Genomic DNA, 17500 nt, shown 5'->3' on the forward strand with positions numbered 1-17500 from the left:
GGGAATTTTACGACGTCTTGCTGATTGTTGGCCCTAGTCACAAGCCTCGACACTTTCTTTCTGAGGTCCTCGGTGGGGTCTTTTGTCAAGCGTTGGAATTTGGAAGTGTCCAGGAGGGTGGATCATATCCATCTTTACAAAATAATCACTTTTCTTCATCACTACGTACACTGATGATTTGTCACCTTTCCGTATGATGATGTCTGGGTTGCTACGTAGTTCTTTAGCGGCCTTCCCTTCATCTCCTTGGTGATTAATTGGCTTCGGAAATGTCCTCTCTGTCGTCCTGCTTCTCCAACAAGTTCATCAATGACGGTAGGTGTTTAGTTCTAGCTTACCATCATCTGGGAGTTGTAAAAGTCGGTCTATAAGGGCCTCCGTTTCTATTCTCTTGGCTTCAGTGTGGTTTCTTGGCATTAGTGGCACTGCAGACCCAGGTTCAGGAGATGTGCACGAATGTAGTTACAAATTTACTTGTCCAGAGGAGGTGTGTAAACCTCACAGCCAAAACTACATCGGGCACACTACAACGACCCTTCGGAGACGTCTGCTGGCTCATAGAAATCAAGGGGCCATCCATCAACATTACATAGATGTTCACGACAGGAAGCCATCTCTACAAGAGCTCATAGAAGGCACCCAGGTCGTACACAGAGAAGACAACTACGGTCGCCTCTTAATTAATAACGGAAGCAGTGAGCATCGCTATCAGAAGCCGACTTTGAACGTCCAACAAGAATCGGACCATATACTCCCCTCCAGCAGGAGAAGGAATACACCCAAGCCAACAGGGACCAGACAGCGCGCCCCAATCCACCGAGAACATCGCGCCCCTTGGAAGGCATGAGAAGACCCAGCGTCAGCGAAAGTCAAGTACATCCTTACTCAGGTCGCTGAGACCCCGCCCCCCAACACGAATCAGCAACCGTTAACCAACGTAGACCATTTTGGACATACATACACACACACACACACACACACACCTCAAATTTAAATCACTACACATTTATGTATAAACAGAAATTATCTCTTGTACCTTTATGCATGCTATAAAATATATACATATATTTGTACTCCCGTATTTAGATTTCTATATTCATTTTCATTCCTGTACGTAATTTTGTAATTTTTTATCTAAACCAACATGTAACATATTAAATTTTAAACATACATTTAAGGAAACTCTAGCACATGGCATTGTATTTTGAATATTTATTAACCACTGTTTAACTTTCACTCTTATTGTCGCAGTACATATGTCCTTATATTCTTTGTAACTAAAACAACGCCCTTAAGCTGTTAATCCCTAGACTAACCAGTACCCATACCTCGAGGTCATACCTCCCACACGATGAGATAAATAGGGCCGAAGGTCAGATTGTAAGTCAAGTAGTCGCTTGATAATGCCATAAGGCGAAACAGCTGTCGTGACAAAATTCAATAAATGGAAGAAGGAAGTCTGCGTATATTTCACCAGAAATTGACGAACGAGAATCGGAAAAAACTTCGTCGGTATGAAGATACCTGCAAGAAACTTATTGATGCCACTAAAGCATTGCTTTTAAACGAATATATATATATATATATATATATATATATATATATATATATATATATATATATATATATATATATATTATTTATATATATATATATAGATATAAATATATCTATATCTATATCTATATCTATACATATGCATATATATATATATATATATATATATATATATTATATATATATATATAATATATATATAATATATATATATATATATATATTCATGAACTACAAATGTACTTTATATCCAATTCGCTCTACCTCGGAATAGATATATTTCATATACGCTAACCGAAGGGGAATTTTTTAGTTGATAATAATTTGTTCCCCTGGTGGGTTCCAACCAGCGCCCAGAGAGCTGAAGAGAAATCAGACTCGTGATCTTATTGACTCGGCCAGTAAGTAGAGCGAATTGAATATTATAGGACATTTGTTGATCGCTGAATATATATATATATATATATATATATATATATATATATATATATATATCTATATATATATATATATATATATATATATATATATATATATAGATATATATATATATATATATATATATATATATATATATATATATATTTCAGTTGTATTCCACATAGGAAAATGAAAAAGGTATGTCTCAGAAAATGCCCAACAGTTTCGTCCTCAATGGACCCCCTTCTTGGAGCGTTTATAAGGAAAGAGATAAAGTTTACAGTGCATGCGGCCAAGAAAGGCCTAAAATTGTTAAACATACAGTTACCAAAAACTATCAGTTTGAGCTACATACTATTCAGCAGTAAAATAACAATAAAACAAGAATAGCAGTTGAACAAATGAAAAATACCAAAATATCTATCGAGGTAATACATCCATTTGAAACAGCATAACATTCAGTACATATATTAACAAACGTATACTATATGATAGTTAATGGATAACATTAACCAATTTGTACTGACGTTTCATGACATGTAAGATAAAAGGATCTAATATATACAAACCAGGCGATAAATTAAAAATTTTTCCTTTGCTGTGAACAATGCAAGCTGTCTCTATCAAATTTCTTTCAATAAAAGAGAAATGCTATACTGATAAACCGGATATATTGAATGCACTAAATTTGGCCAAAGGTGTTGTGTATGGTGCATACTCAGTACATTGTACTTTTAACTTCTTTGTTTCGCGAAACGTCTGAATAAGGCTTTGGACTCATCAGAAAAGACAAAGATAACCACATAACCAGGGCAGATAAAGCTAATGTTGTTGTTATTTTGGATCGAGGAGACTATGGTGATAAAATGAACATTCTGTTAAATGACCAAGATACATATAAACATTTGATTTCTAATCCTTGTGAGCGAGTAAATGCGCAGTTTCATAAAAGATTGAGAAAGATATTTGCGAACAATCAAGATATGGTTTGTATGTTTACTACTGTAAATGCTAGACTTCCCTATGTGTATGGTACAATTAAAACCATAAGGGACAACCATCGCGTCCTATAATTAGTACTATTGGTTCAGTATCTTACAAACTTTCTAAATTCTTTGTAACATTATTGCAACCACTTGTAGATACAATATCTAATTCGCATGTTGAAAATAATTTAGATTTTGTAAACAGAATAATCAGGAAAACTCCAAAAGATGATGAAATAATGGTAAGCTTTGATGTTAAAAGTCTGTTTACCTGTGGACCTGTCAACGACGTCTTAGAATTTTTAAATAGCGAGCTAAATAAGCATGTCATGTCTTTGCCTAATCATGTAATTATAGAACTAATCAGACTGTGCGTGGTTGACACTTGTTTTATTTTAATGGAAAATTTTCTGACAAAAATTTGGAATGCAGATGGGTAAATTGCTTGTCCCCAGTATTATCAAATATTTACATGGAATGTTATGAGTCTAGAATAGCTAATTCAATTATGCAGATATTGTTTTCTGGGTTAGATATGTTGACGATGTATTTGCGGTACTGAAAACTTATATGGACATTCAGAAGATTCTAAGAGACCTCAATAATTTAGTTCCCTCCATAACTTTTACGGTTGACGAAGAAGACAATGGTGTTATCTCATTTTTTATTGTTATAGTTGTGAGGTCAGTTGTAAGTTCTAATTACATGTTTAAAATACACATAAAACCTACTAATAACAATCTTATTATTAGCAATTACTCCTCACACAAAGTAGAAGTAAAACTCTCAGCATTAAGATCAATGTTTCTTAGAGCTCTTAATATCTGCATTCCAGAATTTATCAAGAGGAACGAAAATTTATTATATCACGTTGGTATTGAAAATAATTTTAAATTGGAAGATATTGATTACAGTCTAAAGTTAGCACGAATAACATTTTATTCATATGAGGAGAAAAACAGAAAACTGGATTTTATATGTGTCCCATACCATCCCACATTAGAATCTATAGTCTACCCCATAAGGTTACTTGGTTTTAGTACAACTTTTTCATATCCTAGCACCATTGGAAAAACTTTAATTCATAATAGTCCAAAAAACAATGAAGGAGTCATATATAAGATCCCATGCAAGTGCGGTAGTATATAGGACAATCTGGGAAGAACTCGAAAAACGCATTATAAATCATAAATATAATATACGAACAAATAATACGAGCAATGCTTTATGTGTTCATAGTAGTATGTGTAATGTACCGATTGACTGGCTCGGGTCAAAGATTTTGTTTAAGAGCACAGGTTCACAGAAATTTGATAGAGACAGCTTGCATTGTTCACAGCAAAGGAAAACATTTTAATTTATCGCCTGGTTCGTATAAATTAGATCCTTTTATCTTACATGTCATGAAACGTCAGTACAAATTGGATAATGTTATCCATTAACTATCACATAGTATACGCTTGTTAATATGTACTTTATGTTATGCTGTTTCAAATGGATGTAATACCTCGTTAGATATTTTGGTATTTTTCATTTGTTCAACTGCTATTCTTGTTTTATTGTTATTTTACTGCTGAATAGTATGTAGCTCAAACTGATAGCTTTTGGTAACTGTATGTTTAAAACAATTTTCTTTTAGGCCTTCTTGGCCGCATGCACTGTAAACTTTATCTCTTTCCTTAATAAACGCTCCAAGAAGGGGTCCATTGGAGGACGAAAACTGTTGGGCATTTTCTGAGACATACCTTTTTCATTTCCTATGTGGAATAACAACTGAATTACTATATCTTCGTGCCTAAGAAGATTACCAGTACAACACACACACACACATACACACACACACACACACACACCACACGGGACACACGACACAACACACAACACACACACAGTATATATATATATATATATATATATATATATATATATATATATATATAATCATCGAGCTACAAATGTCCTTTAATATCTAATTCGCTCTGCCTCGGAATTAATATATTTTCATATATGTTTAACGGAAGGGGAATTTTTTTAGGCGATAATAGATTTGCTGGCGGAAGGGCACGAACCATCGACACCTTCAAATCCAGGACGACAGCGAAGCCTGGATTTCAAGGGGTCGATGGTTCGTGCCCTTCAGCGGGCAAATCTATTATCGCCTAAAAAAATTCCCCTTCGGTTAAACATATATGAAAATATATTAATTCCGAGGCAGAGCGAATTAGATATTAAAGGACATTTGTACCTCGATTGTTGTATATGAATCACGGTAATGTGATATGACACACACACACACACACATATATATATATATATATATATATATATATATATATATAATATATATATATATATATATATATATAAATATTTAGTATATATATGTGTGTGCATGTGCAAGCAAACGCTACACTCTCCCTTTAGAAGAGGTGACTACAGAATATGATACAATTGTGGTGTCTGCAATCAAGTATGGCATGCAGATTTTAACCGCACGTTCTGCCTCGCACTGAAGGGGGAAAGTTCCAGAAGGCCATAGAATTGCCTTGCATGCTTCCGAGGAAGAGTATGTCGATTTAGAAAGGATGAAATGGCGAAGATGAGAATGGAGAGAATATGAATAATATTAAATGGACTCGAATGTGATTTACAGTAAATAAATAGATAAACAAATGAATAAGATATAAGTGCGGATGAGTGACCTACAAAACATGTAATTTCAAGCCTCGTATGATTTGATTATGACATAACCGAAGGTTATTAATAATAATAATAATAATAATAATAATAATAATAATAATAATAATAATAATAATAATAATAATAATAATAAATTTTTAATAAAGATATGGGTCCGTGGCAATTGTTTCATAGTGGAGTTTACTTTTATGTAACTATACCTTTGGAGGGTATGATGCCCAGTAGTTTGTTATAGGCATGTATGAGAGCCAATATCATATTAAACTTTTCACGAATGCGTTGTTATGGTAATTCCATCTTTCACTAACTAACAGAAATTTTAGAGGTCTTTTTGGATAGATCAGCCGATGTTCTTTGTCGTGAAGTTCTTCCCCTTGATAGAATTTGCCGTTTCTCTAATTACGGAGGATTTCCATTCACTAAAAAAAAAAAAAAGAAAAAAAAAACGGAATCCTAACTCCCACTATATCAAGAAAATATAGCGCTGGTCCCTCTGAGAATTGCTCCTTTGATGATAATGGGAGATTAAACCCGCCCCTCTTCCTGTATGTCAGACTTACGGCCCCTTTCCAATGTTCTCATAACAGTTACAATTATAGTTTTCTGTAAAAATTATTGAGATGACTATTTGTCTGTCCGTCCGAACTTTGTCTGTCTTCCCTCAGATCTCAAAAACCTACTGAGGCTAGAGGGCTGCAACTTGGTCGTCCACCTTGCCATCATCAAGCATACCCAATTACAGCCCTACCTCAGTAGTTTCTTTATTATATTTAAGGTTAAGTTTAGCCATAATCATGCGTCTGGCGCTGCCATAGTGCAAAACACAGGCCACCACCGGGCAGTGGCTGGAGTTTCATAGGCCATGGTTGAGAGTTTCATAATATGCAGCTTTACACGCTGTGTACAGAAAAACACGATTTTCTTCAATTCTATTTTGCAACCTTAGGATGCTGCTGTAAAATGGGAACTAAACGTTTCGTAAGTTTACACTTTTACTAATATAAACCGAATGATATAAATTGTAAATTATTCAGATTCATTTACTGTATCAAATAGAAATGTCATTCGCCGCTCGTTAGTTCCTCTTTGGATGAGTTGTTAACTGCTCGCCTACCGATTCGCTAGTCAGAAGTTCAATTCCCCGGTCTGCAACGTGGAATCAGAGAATTTATTTCTGGTAATTAGAAATTCATTTCTCGATATAATGTGGTTCGGATTCCACAATACGATGTAGGTCCCGTTGCTATGTAACCAACTGGTTCCTAGCCACGTCAAAATATATAATCCTATGGGCCATTCCTAGGAGAGCTGTTAATTAGCTCAGTGATATGGTTTAACTAAGCTTCTTCATATTGCCAGTAGAAGTGAGATGCAGAATAATGGGACGCCAACTGCTGAATCTTATACAGTCGTAAGGTTGGCATTATTTATTATTTTAATTACAATATTTCAGTACATGAAACCTATCCACATGTTCAACCACACAGTGGCTGTGACTTAAGTTCAAGCTGCCAAAGAATGTTTGGTTTAACCTCCCGCCGGAGAACCCCACCCCACAATGCAGCAGTAACTGAGCCCAGTGATTTTTCATCGCCCTGGGGGAGGCGCGAACCCGCGACATATGAGTGGTATACATGACACTAACCACTATACTTTATTTACTTTATTTAAAGATCATATATTTTAGCAGTGCGCAGGTTATTGACAGTCATTGTGTTAGAACTTACGTATATGGTCTAGTGCTGAAAAGTAAAGATTATATTATTATTATTATTTTTATTATTATTATTATTATTATTACATTATTATTATTATTATTTTTTATTTTATACTATTACCTATTTATTATTATTATTATTATTATTATTATTACTATATTACTATTATTATTTATTATTATTATTATTATTATTAATTATTATTATTATTATACTTAGGAAGCAGGGACCCTCTCTTCAAGCATACTTTATAAAAGTAATGGCTACTTCAGCAGCGTTACACTTTTAGAGATTCTTCTCTGTTTCCGAATAGTGACTTATATACACCGATTTTGACACTTTATTTGGTCATGACCTCAATAGGCGCTCTACTAGCCTGTTTAAGTAGCACGGAATAAGCCGCTATTCGGAAAACAGAGAAGAATCTCTACAAGTGTAACGCAGCTGAAGTAGCCATTACTTTTAATAAAGCATGTTATTATTATTATTATTATTATTATTATTATTATTATTATTATTATTATTATTACAACTTAATGTTACTTGACTGTAGTAATTTAAGGAAGTTGTCGCAGCACTAGCCCAAAAAATACAGTGAATGTAGGAATTATTTTACATTTCATATACCATTAGCCCATCTCTTGGCGTCTCTGAAATGTTAAACATACAATGGAGGGAAAAGACCTTTTTCCCTTATCTCCTGTACCGTGGGAGAGTAAAAATATCCCGACTGACCCATGCATGAATATTTATTTTCATTCGCTGTGATGAATGTCGCCGGATGGGAGAGATGTAACGAGGATTTTGCGAGGATTACGCGAAATTAAATCGTGAACTTTTGGAAGAATTGCCATGAATCTGGCGCTCGGGTTCATCAGACCCGCACGTGTAGGCCGGACCGTCGACCTCGCTGTCCAGAACGTTTATTAATTTAAAGGAACAAAGGATTTAGTTAGTTACGCAACTTCTCCGCTAACACCCCCTCTCGCCGCAACTCTCAGACACCACCCACCCCTCCACCACCCCGACTCTCACCCCCAGCCACATGATCAGTACCTAAACTTACAAATCATTGTCACTGGCATAGCTCTGTTTTCCTGATGACCTTCTACTCTCTCTCTCTCTCTCTCTCTCTCGCTCTCTCTCTCTCTCTCTCTCTCTCCTCTTAACAGAATTTTAAAGAATAATATTTATTCCGTATGAAAACCTTATTTCTTCCAATTGGAATTTTTACAAGCAAATCCTCAACCCCCTTCTCTCTCTCTCCCCTTAACAGAATTTTAAAAAAAAATTATTCGGATAAAAAACATTATTTGTTTTAATTGGAATTTTTACTCTCTCTCTATCTCTCTCTCTCTCTCTCTCTCTCTCTCTACTCTCAACATCTACCATATCCTTTCGTAGAAAGTGAAGATGATTTTAATAAGCCAGGTTGACGTACAAAACTATTTTTCGTTTCAAATGCGTTTCGTTGTAGTATTTACAGTTAGCTGAAGTGCATAATCTGTTCACTAATTATTACTCACGCTGTGCATGCCTTTCTATTATTAAACCACAATGACCTATTAACGAATGCGTTTCTCCAACACTTACCGTTGAACCTGGGACTTTGGTTTAGAAATGTTAACCATTATATCTGCACTGCGTAAACACCCACGTTAGAATCCAAGCCGGGCAGAGGCATATGTCAGTTATATGTCCCATGGGTGTAAGCTATTCCAAAACTGTAGTGAATTCGATATCAAGTAATATTTGGTGAATTTATATATATATATATATATATATTATATATATATATATATATATGTATATATATTTGTATGTATATATATATATATATATATATATATATATATATATATATATATATATTTATATAAGTGCGTGTGTGTGTGTGTGTGTATAAAATTTTTACCCCTCACATAAGAAACAAGAATTGGTTTGTAAACGTAAAAGGCGGTAAAGTGTTTTTCTACCATTGTGAAACAAACGTGAGAATGCTTCCTCTAAAATGAGCTCCCACGAAATTCTTGAGTGGTTTTTCTCACGAAAAGAATTGTCGCAAGATGGAGGTTGAAACCGGACTCAATTTTTCCAACGTACATTAATTACTCTCTCTCTCTCTCTCTCTCTCTCTCGTCTCTCTCTCTCTCTTTCTCTCTCTCTCTCTCTCTCTCTCTCTCTTTACTTTTTGAACGTTTTGACCTTGCTCTGTAGAGCTTTCTTTGAGAACGAAATAAGAAAATTAAGAAAAACAAAAAAACCAAACATCCACCATCATAGAATTGTTCTGGAGATGACACAGCCATCACAACTTTCATGTTGGTTCTTTCAGCTGTCATAGTTCCTGATACTAATGTTCCCCACCATTGGTTTGTCCTTTATCTGGGGGCTTAATTCTTCAAATTCCCCAAAAACACACATGTCAACACCAGGGTAATAAAATACCACTCCCTTGAAACTTATTATTATTTGTTTTTTTTGAGAGGGGATCAGGGAACTAGAGAAGTCTAGCTTTTCTATGGCATGGTTTGAATCTTTGAGTCAGGTTTAAAAATGGTGACACACTACCTCATCCTAGTTCCTAATGCAATGTAGAATTGTGTTAGGTATAAGTGTAATCGAAGTTTTCTCAATGATGCAGTAGCTGCTATGTTGTCAACATTGCACAGTGCTGCGTACATCTTCCTTAATGTTTCTGGTAAAAAAAATGTAACTCGAATAAACAGTGATTTCCTTGTTTTATCTGTCTGCTGTCTTGCATCTGTCATCCAAATAAGTAATGAATGTCTCACATTATATTTCGTAAATTATTTCGTAAATTTTATATGGTAAACTATTTCTTAGTTATTTGACCGTGAAAATGTGAACCCTATTACTCTATAACTCCCAGTTTCCTGATCTCTCTCTCTCTCTCTCTCTCTCTCTCTCTCTTTGAGGATTTTCCTCCTTCCTTACTGTTCCTCGATGACCAATAAACGTAGGAGCACCTCATTCTTCAATTACATGTTGATGTGTCCTTTTGATTGATTTTATAATGAAACGGCCCCTCCATTACTGCATTGGACGGGTTCTCTAAACTAAGAAATTCAGAAGTAAATTTATTTCTATCTCCTCCTCCTCCTCCTCCTCTTCTTTTTAGATCGTCTAAGAATTTTGGGAATATGTTTCAAATTTACAAGTTGCTTTTTATGGATCAATGACCATCACTGCCTCTCCCTCTCATGAGAAGGGAAATAAACTCCACGTATAATTCACTTGAGTGAATCATGCGACAATATGATTCTAATTGCTTTTTGAAAATAGTTATTATGGATTTAAAGCAGCGATAAAAGCCGGGAAAGGGATATGGTTTTCCCTTTTGCAGCGTAATCAGATTATATTACATCAGCACTTTATTTCACGCCATTAATTATTACATTTGATAGCTACGAGATTATTCAGATAATTGCTACCGCTTCCTCTGAAATAAATAACAGTTAAATGTCTCGTTTTCTCACCTTTTTATGGCTGGCAACCAATCTCTGGTTCCGTTCGTTATTTTTTTCTCTGATTCCAGTCTCATTACAGGAGATTACCCAGCGTCATTCTTTGGAAGTTTTGTAAATTATAGTTATTATCTTTCGCTAGACTGTAGGTGCGCTTTCCCACGCTTTTCCTCTAAGGTTAAGTATAGCCATGGATCGGGTGTCTGGCACGCTGTTCAGAAAACTCGAATGCGCCGTAGAATCTTTAGCGCAATTTTTACTTGTCTATTTATCAATCTTTCCACTTGTATTTTTGAGAGATCTAGTAGTCTTGACAACATCAGTCTTTATTGTTTGTTTGTGTGTGTTTGCGTGTTTTTTTTCTCATGTGCTTTTGGGACAATAATAGCGTTTTTCCCACTTTTTCATTCCGAGCATTGAAGCTATAAGGACCTGCACAGACAACTCTGTTAATGTACCACTGTCTGTCTTTGACTTTTCACCGGATATTTGTTGCGTCACCCTAAATGGAATGGAATATTTGGCCTAGCCTCTCTTAGACTCTTCTACTATCCCCTTTACTGTTACCAGTACCATTACAAGTAGTTTCTACTATTCTCTGTACTGTTATTAAATACAGTCACAGGCTTGTTTCTACAATCCCCTGTACTGTAATTACTATCATCACAAGTTCCCTCGTTGGACGAATGGGTTACGTGCTCGCCTACCGATTCGGTATTCTTGAGTTCAATTCCCCGATCTGCCAACGAGGAACCAAAAGAATTTGTTTCTGGTGATTAGAAATTAATTTCTCGATATAATGTGGTTCGGATCCCACAATAAGCGGTTTAAGGTCCCGTTTGCTAGGTAACCCATTGGTTCCTAGCCACGTAAAGATATCTCATCCTTCGGGCCATCCCTAGGAGAGCTGTTATCAGCTCAGTAGTCTGGTTTAAATTAAGATATACTTAGCTTAATACTATTACAGGCTGCCTTGCAGTCATTGTTTTGTCTTTTACCTGTTCAATTATGATCTTGTATCATAAATTTTCCTCCCGTATCTTCATTGATTATTCATAGACCCATTTGATTTCTTGCGAAGTTTTTTTTTTTTTTTTGCTGCGATTGATTTTACTTTTGCCTTGTGGTCCGCTGTCAATACTTTGAGTTTAGGGAAAGATACTGTGGACATACAATGCTTTGGTTGGAAAGGCAAAGCAAGAATTTAACGAGATGATTCACTTTAGAAATTAGTTGGGCTCTCTGCCTCCTTGATCAGTCCGCAGATTTTCCAGGAATCTGTCTGGAAATTAGACCTAGTGCATGTGAGCAAGCGTAGTAATGATGTTGCTTATTCTATGGCTAAGATTCAAATTTTATCTTACCTTTCATATCTTCAGGTGACACCTATCAACAAGTGTCATGTTTTTTTAATCTGCTTGTGCAATATGGAGAGACTAAATCTGGGAAGTCAGTTATTCTGAGATAATGTACATATTTAACTGCTTTTGAAAGTTGGCAACATATAGAATTGTGAACGTGGAATTTAAGTTCATAGTTGATTTCGTGTATGCAGCATCATTTGTTTTGAAATTTATTATCATAGCCTTTCGAAATGAGCTAGAGAAGTGATATTGCTTATGAAGAAAGTGTTGCTCCCAGTACAGTAATGTTGAGAACACGCCTACATTGTCCATCTGTATTATCCAGTTGAGGGATAAATGATAGAAATATTTTACCAGTCTATAAGAGTAAAGTTGATTGTCAGCCGAACTTCCATCACCAATAACTATGTTTATTACTTCAATTTTGGGTCTGCATACTGAGTCTCTCTCTCTCTCTCTCTCTCTCTCTCTCTTCTCTCTCTCTCAAAGTTGATTGTCATCCGAACTTGAATCACTAATAATCTGTATATTACTTCAATTTTGGGTCTGCATACTGAGTCTCTCTCTCTCTCTCTCTCTCTCTCTCTCTCTCTCTCTCTCTCTCTCAAGCTTTGCCTGCATAATTTTCTCTGAAGACCTTGCCAGGAAGCTCAAGTATGATACCAACGTGTTGTTACTGAAACGGGCAACATTGAAAGAAGGTAAATAGAACCCTATTAGTCTGAGTTAGTGTCCCGCGACACAGGATCATCTGTCAACATTATCGTCGTAAAACTTACGTCAGCCGAGATGTATGGCCCAATTTTTACTCCAAGGTCTTCCACTGTCACAAGATGACTGTACGAGTTATTATTATTATTTTATATTATCAAGATGGTAATACTGATGATGATTACTAATATTCTGTTTAATAATAATAATAATAATAATAATAATAATAATAATAATAATAATAATAATAAATAATAATTATTATCTGGCTATATTTCCCATTCTCTTGTTGTTGTACTTTGTTTAGAAATGACAAAGCTTAAGTGATGCCCCTATGTTCGCTTTACTTCAGGTTACGTAAATCTTAGAGTTATGTAAATTAGAAAAAAATATCATAAAAATAAGCAAAACAACACACGTACACATACACACTTTGTGCGTGCGTGTGTGTGTGTGTGTGTGTGTGTGTGTCTGTCAGTGTTGTTTTTTTTCGCCATTCGTAACTAAATTTCTTGGGGGGTCGCTTACACCATTGTTGAACATTTCCCTTCAAGGTCATCATTTGGAGACAGAGAGAATATGTCAATACGTGGACGTTTTATATGCCTCTAATTGAACCACAAGCTGCAGTCTCATTATTCCTTAGTTATGTATAGTAAGCCTGGTATAATGTATGCAATATGTATTCATAGATTCATTCTTTTCCTCTTCCTATGTCCTCCCTGTGTTTTTAGAAGTGATTAGCTAAGGGATTCAACCAGTATTGTTGCCCGATAGAACGGCTTTGAAATCTCGGGTTGCAAGCCATCCGAGTATTGTTAAAAGTTCATCATTTCAATTGCTGGTCGCAATACATATCTCGCAGCATTTTATCGAAATGATTCCTGAACAATAGATTTCATATCTAGCGAGAGAGTATTCAGTACAGTGGATTAATTGATTGATGGCGAGTTACCTGAACTTCATAACATCAATACAATGGAAGTGACTTTGTGGCAGAAATCGCTGAAGCTCTGAATGGGACTGGGGGTTTATTAAGAAGAATCAGTTTTCTGCGTGACGAAAGGTCATGTATGTAGTAAGCTATAAGTTCTTAGATATTAAAAGTTACAAGCTACTTGGTACGATTAAAATTTTATATGGCAGTTATAGACTGTGGTCTGAGCATTCAGTTTGAAGGTATCACACTGGGATTAACATGTAGGTTCAAAATTTAGTCTGCATACATGCAGAGACTGCTTATGCCATCGCCCCTTCTTTACCACCCCCCGTTATCCCTACATTAAGGGGTCGGTTGCCTGATGCGCCTTCTCCTCCACTGCCTTCTATCAAAAGCATCATCCTCCACCAAACCTCTCCCGCATATCTTCCTCACTTTATCTCTCCATGTAATTCTGTCTCCCTCTCAATTTTCTTCTTCTAACAGGTTTTTTTTAAAGTGGCTCAGTGGCGTGATCGGTATGTTTTGGCCTGCCACCTCAGTGGCCGCGAGTTCGATTCTCGGGCATTCCACTGAGTGGTTAGATATGTGTATTTCTGGTGATAGAAGTTCAATCTCGACGTGGGTTTTCGTTGGAAGTCACGTAAAGCCGTTGGTCCCGTTGCTGAACAACCATAGTTCCATGCAACGTAAAAAAAACACCATACGAACAAACAAAAACAGGTTCTCTAAAACTAGCGTTGGTTTTATCATTAATGAATTACATACTTTAAAATTCTCAACCCTTCAATGCAACGTTATTAAGAACAAAAGTTCTTTAGTTTATAGAAGCATCTCTAAGTACTTGTAGTCTGAATATATAAAAATGTCCATTAAACCACATTATTTTGTTTACAGCGACCATGCCATCAACGATTGCGTCACGAGTTTTCCCCATTACGTACCTGTCACTGTCTAAATGATTGTCAGTTCTCATCTCTTGTGATATCTTTCAATACATTAGATATAAATGGAAGTTGGTTTGCATAACTGGTGTCAGTACAAAGAGGATTTTATGTAGCGGGTTCAGATAGTCTACGGAAAACAAACACAAAAACCGATAGCAATTTCGATTTCATTTACTTCCACGCATTAGTACTATTAACTGCTTTGTTTCAAGGATCAAAATGGGCTCAGTAAAATCATGCATCATGTAAATAATATATATATATATATATATATATATATATATATATATATATATATATATATATATATATATATATATATATATATATATAAAGTGTGTGTGTGTGTGTTTTAGATCATAAAACCATATCTCTTAAAAAAGGGGTTGTTCCATAAATAAAGATTTTATGGTAATTTGCCTAGCATTTTTTTTCCACGATTCCCTTGTTATTTCCATTGTAACTGTAGATAACACATGAGCTAAAAGAGTTAGGGTCTTTATCGGTTGCAGCTGAATCGATGTCAACGGATTCTATGTGAGCCTTGATTACGGTTCTGTGATTAGTGGTTGGAATCCAGGGTCACCAGAAGATTCCAGTTTGAATTTGGAATTTAAGGGTGGATACCTTCCAAACGGATTGGGTCGTGTGGTATACATTGTTAATTTATTCGAGGTTTAGTTACCAATTAACCGGTTCGTTGTCAGCTACGCCTACTCTCTCTTTATTCGTTTGTTTGATTTTCGGCCTAGTGACGGTGGTGATCGTTAAAATTTTGATTTAATATTTTTCTAATGGTAGGAGTTTAGGTGGGTTAGGTTAATTGCAGTGACGGGTAGTGAAGTGGTCTTCGTAATTAATACTCATACTTGGTACTACTCATACTCTCACTAACAAGAAAGATCAAATGAATAGGACACAAACTAAAGACGTTCATATGCTCTCAGTTAGAAGTGGAAACACAAAATTATCGAACAGAAACATAGCCTAAATTCAGTACACCGAATAATTTAAACCTGCTAAAATCTATAGTCAAATAGAGCATTGTTTCGCCAACGAAAATTAAGATAAATACGCTATATTTTATTAGAAATAGCGGTTCTGCTGTTTAACATGCACATTATTTATTTTTTACATTTTCATTCTAATAAATAAACCATAAATATCTTATCCTAAAATTCCTATATCTTTAACTCAACGTGAAACACCTTTTTCAGACCTTTTTAGGCTCTTCATAGGGCTTTCCTACCCCCTTAACAACAACACCAACAAAGTAGTTTGTAGGCCTACTCCCCAAGTAAGTGAAAATACCAAATCCTGTTGACTTGGCGGTAGAAGCTTAAACGCAGTCGAGGTCGTAGTAGGTCATCCTACCAACCTTCACGCTGTACTAGTATCCCCAACAGTACACAAGAAGCACCACTTTCTACCAGTGCTGTACCTGTCCATTTTTAAGAGTGACTTCAACGCATACACTATTGATGCTCTTTTTTCTTTTAATTTGGTTAAAGAAGAATTCGCAAATTGCAACACCTTCCTGGCAAGGTGAATTCCTTCACGGTTAAACATTCAAGAATACTAAAAAAAATTGAGCAAAGTTGGAAGTATTTCTTCTGCTGTCTCTTTCATTTTTAAAGGAAACTTTTGATCTACAAAAAAAAAGAGAAACATTCTAAAGTTCTCGAGGGAAAATTAGTCAATTTGACATACATTCTTTTTCTCCTTAACCTTTTTTTATGGGGAAGGCTAATTTATAAAAGCAGTTGAGCGAATAATTATATTCCCTCGTAGAATATATAAACTTTTAAGCTGGGAGAAGACGTTAAAGAAGTTTGAACATGGCTCCGTTGAAAATTGGTATGAAATGATATTCTGCTCATATGCATACGCACCAGCATTATTAATAGACGCACGCACACACACATGTTTATATGTGTATGTGTATGTGTACTTTATCTTTCCCTTGCTCTTTATAGTTCGCTTCAATGTGAAATACATGTTTTTATTTTAAAATGTGATGAATTTTGTAGAAAGAATGTTAATACTTTTATATATTTTCCAAATCAAAGGTCATTTCTTAAATCCTTGGTCGTTTGTAGTTGCAGGAGTTTCTTTCATTGTAATTTATTTTTAGTAAGATTTTCTTGATTCTTTTTCATCAAATTTATCTCTTTTTTTGCCATTCATTCACCTTTAAGATGCACGAATATCTTTTGTGCAAGATTATTTATTTATTTGTTTCTTATTTTTCTCCTATTGATTGGGGGAAGGGGCCAGTGTCGGTTACCGAATTACATTGACAGTAGTGCAAGTGAAGAAAAATTTTCTCTCTCTCTCTCTCTCTCTCTCTCTCTCTCTCTCTCTCTCTCTCTCGGATCCCAGCAACCACCCATTCTTTGTGCTTCCCTTTTATTTTGTCATATTTTGTCCAGGTCTGTTGATCTCGCTACCATTTTATTTCCGTCCAGAAGACCGCATCCATGAGACCGTCAAAAGAAGTCGACAGGCGTTCTTTTTGGAAGGGGGGTTAGGCGTTGAAAGTTAGTTTAGATAAGGCTATCATTTATCGCTGTAAAAAATAAATAAATAACTGGAATAAAGAAAGCGTCCATTTCTCTACATTTTAAACAAATGTATGGAAAAAAAATGTATTTTTTTAACTTTTTTTT

The sequence above is a fragment of the Macrobrachium nipponense genome, chromosome 8, assembly GCF_015104395.2.
Source record: "Macrobrachium nipponense isolate FS-2020 chromosome 8, ASM1510439v2, whole genome shotgun sequence".
Classification (NCBI taxonomy): domain Eukaryota; kingdom Metazoa; phylum Arthropoda; class Malacostraca; order Decapoda; family Palaemonidae; genus Macrobrachium; species Macrobrachium nipponense.